This window comes from Centroberyx gerrardi, chromosome 5 (assembly GCF_048128805.1).
Source record: "Centroberyx gerrardi isolate f3 chromosome 5, fCenGer3.hap1.cur.20231027, whole genome shotgun sequence".
In the NCBI taxonomy this organism is placed as follows: domain Eukaryota; kingdom Metazoa; phylum Chordata; class Actinopteri; order Beryciformes; family Berycidae; genus Centroberyx; species Centroberyx gerrardi.
In genome coordinates, this window is record NC_136001.1 from 32,361,960 (window position 1) to 32,366,959 (window position 5,000).

The 5,000-nt window shown below is 42.8% G+C and overlaps 1 protein-coding gene across 9 annotated transcripts in view; it reads left to right on the forward strand.

The window, feature by feature from the left end:
* Positions 1–5,000, forward strand: part of ptprt (protein tyrosine phosphatase receptor type T) — a 359,275-nt gene that overhangs the window by 168,588 nt on the left and 185,687 nt on the right. The gene's annotated exons all lie outside the window — the stretch shown is intronic.

The following is a 5,000-nucleotide window of genomic DNA, read 5'->3' on the forward strand; positions in this document are numbered from 1 at the left end:
GAAGTTTAATTTGTCAGATTATTTCTGCCTCCAGCAGCTCAATGTTTGTAGAACTAAATCTCCAATCTGCCGTCAATTCAATAAACCCTAATGTATGGCAAACTCCCTGCATCTAATATCATTTATCACCAAAACCTGCTTATATCAACGAAATATATTGACAAGTGGAGCAATGACTGATGACTGACAAGATGTTATTTGGCCAGTGTGATCAATTATTGGACATAGATCACCTGACGATCATGTTGGAGGGAACATTGGTCCTGAACGCTGCTCTGATGTGAATTTGTCTTTCTGGGGATCTTTGCTTGATCTCTGCTCTCCATCATAATGAGAAAAAACTATACGATCAAATTTAGACTCACTTGGGATAAGGTATAGCGAGTGCCATGCCACGCCATAGATGCCCATGCTTATTATTACAATGATACAGGTAAAGAAGGAGCCAATGGAGGCTTGTATGATGGCAGCTGGTTGGCTGACATGTCAGTCGGCCTGTTTCTCCGTCCGCCTGCTTCTATCTGTCCGACTTTCTTTTAGTCTTTTTCTCTTTCTGTCCGAGTGTCCGTTTGCATATCTGTCTGACTTTCTCTTTCCATTCCTGCCCCTCTGTTTCTGTCCCCCCTCCACGGTCCACACAAAATGTCACCGGCACCACAAACAAAAACAAAAAAACTGAAAACATAAACAACCCGGAGGAAAAGAAAAAAAAGAAATGTCCTCATATGTTAATGCATTTCTTTATTCTCAAACTCAAGGACTCCTCCATTCTTATTCCAATTCCTCCCCCTCTGTTTTGTGAAGGGCGTCTTTTGTTGTTTGTTAACAGACAGAATGACTGATGCACCCAAAAAAAAAAACACAATTCTTGAGCTCAGCAAGCATCCTTTCACTCTTTTTCCATTCTCTCTCTCTATCTATACTGCTCTCTCTGCCCTCTGCGTCTCTCCAACTCACTCTCTCTATCTCTCTATCTCTATCTAACTCTCCCTTTATCCCTCTCTCTCTGTCGCTGTCCCTTTCTCTTTGAGTCTTTCTCAATCTCTCTCTCTCGGTTTCTCTCTCCATCCCTCCCTCTGTCTTGCTCTCTATTCTCTCATTTCTCTAATAATCCCCTCCATAACAGGGAATCGGATTGTCTTTCATTCCCTCGCAGGATGTTGTTATTTCTGTTTCCTCCTTCTCATTGAGTCAGTAGTGACCTTTAGCAGTGGTTTATATCAGGAGCCTCTCACCGGAGCTGTGAATCACAAGCTGCTACAGACGCACTGTAGCTGCTGGTTAATATGGAGTCCCACTTTATACTGCAGGCTCACCGCCGCACCACTGCTGCACTCTGGCTCCACCCTCAAGAGGAACTGTTGAGTAAAACCAGGCTTGGAGAGAGGGAGACAGTCGGGTTTTCTGTTGCAATAAACTGACTTGGTTCTGCCGTACAACATTACAGAATTATCTGCAGTATTATTGCAGGATAAACGCACGAATGAGGACTTCTATTATAGCTACCATTGTTGTACTAATGCAAATGAGATGCAGGATAAATGCGAGAAGCGGGAATTCGGCATTTGCTGCCACTGTCTATATGAGCCTGTGGGGATGATTCATGGTGCGCCGCTGTATGTAGGGCATAAACATTTTTTGTCAACTGGCTGCAGGAGCAGTTGGATTGTGAATTTCATTAGGTAGTTGTATTTCCTAGGAGTATATTTAATAGTAGAAGAGGCTGATTAAACACGGGCTGACAAAGTGGCTTGTAGGAGTGACAAACTCAGCAGCCTCAGCAAACATTTACCTGCTTCTGGATGGTAATTAGTTCAACCCCGAGTCTAAAAATCCATTCTTCATATGAGGGATTTGATTCCAAAATGTCGTACGTTTTGAAAAGTACTCTATACCTGAAATTCATCAGAAAATGTTTCATAATTATAGTTGTTTTGATTCTTTTGTTTCCCCACAGCTTCCTGCATATGTATACTGCTGTATCAGGACATCAGGACAGCAGCAGTCACACTGACAGTGCAGCTCCTCCTTGTCAAAAATCCTAAGGGTGCAGAGTCTTCATTCGTTTTCTTTATTGAAATAGAATCTAATTTAAATTTGTATCTACTTTTTATATGTATAAAAGAGTCAAAAATGTGCACCCGTGGGAAATTAGAAGAGAGTTTATTGCTGCCATAGTTGCTAATCTCATTACACAATTTATCACTGTAACCTGACTTAATCCACATGTGATATGAAGCAGAGAGCAAAGCATAAATCTTCTGTTTTAACTCGAGTGTTTCCAGGGATCTGCTGAGCTGGCAGGCCCTGTTTCACATTCATACGCTTGCACACATTCACATTCACTCCTGGAAGCTGCCCAGTTCAACAGCTCACTGTTGGCCACCGAGTAGCAGTGAAGTAACAACTGGAGCGGTGGAGTATGAAGGACTCCCAGACCATCTGAGGCCTGGATCCCTTCCCTCCAGTCACAGTGGACTTTTGTTTCACGCTCTTTAAGACATAAACATCATTTAGGCTGCAGGAGCCCCACTTGGCTGCCACCTTACCCTCTACAACAACTGCTGTTAAATATCAAGCCACATGCGAGCGTACACTGAATTAATCAAAACTGACAAAACTGCTTCAAGTCCCTGGGGAATTTTCAGAGCATTTTACTCAATTAAAGTCCCGATGAAATGAACTCCCATTACTTTTACTTCCCGGAAAATAGAGTATCTTTAATGGTGACCTCATGCTGCACACGTATAAATTTCTAACCAATAACAACCATCGCAGATTTTTGAACAGTCCCGCCCATATGCACCCATCCCATCAAGTAAAACTGCCTTTCTCTCCCTGACTGATATTCCATTGGTTTAGACTTTTGAATGATCCCCATGGGGTCTTTAAAGTCCTCATGAAATGGCATCTTGAGAGCATTTTACTTCCTTAATTTGATGTATTTCCTGCTGAAAATGTTAGGGAGGGATCATTCAAAAGTGTAAACCAATGAGTTAGGGAATTTTGTTTGTGCCATACTGGTACAGCATGAGGTAGGCATGGAAAGAAACATTGTTTTCCAGGGTAAGTCCAGTAAGAAAGTAAAAGTAATGGGATTTTGATGTAAAAACACAAGAAAATGCAATTTTTTTGGCATTTATTGTTAAGTAGGTGTATATTACGACATGGGAATTTACCTAACATGGTGAAAAAGTAATATTTCATTTCATGGGGACTTTAAAGGTGCTACATGTAGCATTTTAACCTCAATAAATCATCACTGCACATTAGCTAATATACTTACCATAAACAAATGAGACCATTGCCAGTAAGATTGTCAGCCTCTTCTGGCCTCTAAACTGCTTCATACATTGTGCGTCACCAGGTCGGATTTGTAGAAATCTGTCGGATTGCTTTACGGCACAAAACTGGAAGAGGGGGAGGGGCAAGCAGCAACTTCTCCTTTGTGGTCTTAAACTAAACTAACAATACCACTGGAGTGAGATAGAGACAACATTGTTTTTTTTATTGTACCAAGGGATCACAATTAATTTGACGATGATATATTGATGGTTAAAAAAGCCACACCTATCACCTTAACATCTATTATTTGGTGGATGGTTTTATCTAAACTGTCTTGAAGTACCGCAAGTGTGTTCATTTTTAGCATGGGGGTCTCCTGGGATTTTGTATTTTGTATTAAACCCAGATCTGTGCCTTGCTCCACTCACTGCGCTCCACGGGGAATTGAACCCCTAACCCCGTCAGTGTTAGCGCTCTCCTCTGCTGATTGCACTGATCGAGCTGTACAGGACCGCTCTCTAAATGTATCGGCGTTATCAGCGCTGTCCGTTCCGTCATCACTCACAGTGATTCAGCTTGACCTTTTCAGGGAGCCTCCATCATCCTCTCCTGTCTTAACAACACGTTGCTAAGAGGGAGAACAACACGGCGCTTCCGCACGCGATAGAGACGTCTTCCTCCAAAATGTCACGCCAGCACCAATCTTCATTATCTCATTCAGGGACCAAAGGATGAAGAGATAAATTAAATGATGCAGACAGATAAAGAGATGGATGGACAGAGAGGGGGACGGAGGAGGAGGGGGGCGGGGCCGGGGGTTAATGTCCTAAATGTCACATCAATCAGGGGAAAGGTGTTGAAGCCGTGAGCAGAGCGGCGTCGGCGCTGCACCTCCGATGTAAAACTATCACACCGCTCAAATTAAAACATTTGAATGGGTGTGAAGCCGTTCAGTGTGCAGTGCTGTGCCTCCATCTCCCCGTTCAGAAGGTTTCTTATAAACAGCCCCCTGATAAGATCACCGTCCTGATCATATGATACGATAATATCAAAACAATGCAGAGATAATCTGAACTTGTAGCAGTTTAGGTTGATTTGTTTTCAAAGCCGCAGTGCAGAATTTATTTGGTCGCATCGATTTCAGCTATTCACTCAAATTCCTGGAGAGTGTGGTGTGTAAAAATGGAAAATAGGCCTTTTTCAACTTTCATAACACACCAAAACAGGTTTGCTTTACAGCAGCAAGTGCACTTTGCAAAGTAAAGCAAACTTCTGCAACCTCAAAAAATATAGAAACCTCGCATTTGGCTCTTATACTGTCAGTCATTGTATCATGTAAAGCTTAGTCTACTAATGTGAGAGTAGAAAAATGTCTTCCTATTGCTCCTTCCTCAGCATTTCTTTATCATGCTGTGATATCATACTAATCAATTCACTAACAAAGACCACGCCACTATGAGATGATTTATTGAGGAAAAGAGGGGTCGAGAATGGAGGGATGAAAGAAGGGTCGAGGGTGGTGGGATGAATCGGGGGTCGAGATGAAGGGGTTGAGATGAAGGGATGAAGGGATGAATCGAGGGGGTCGAATGAGTTGGGGTCGATGGTTAGCTCGAGGAACCAGGGAATTGAGACTCAGGGTGGGGGTACTGTCTCGCTGATGGGGAGTCGTTTTGGCTCCATCATATCCCCCAAAGAGAGCTTCATACGCAGAG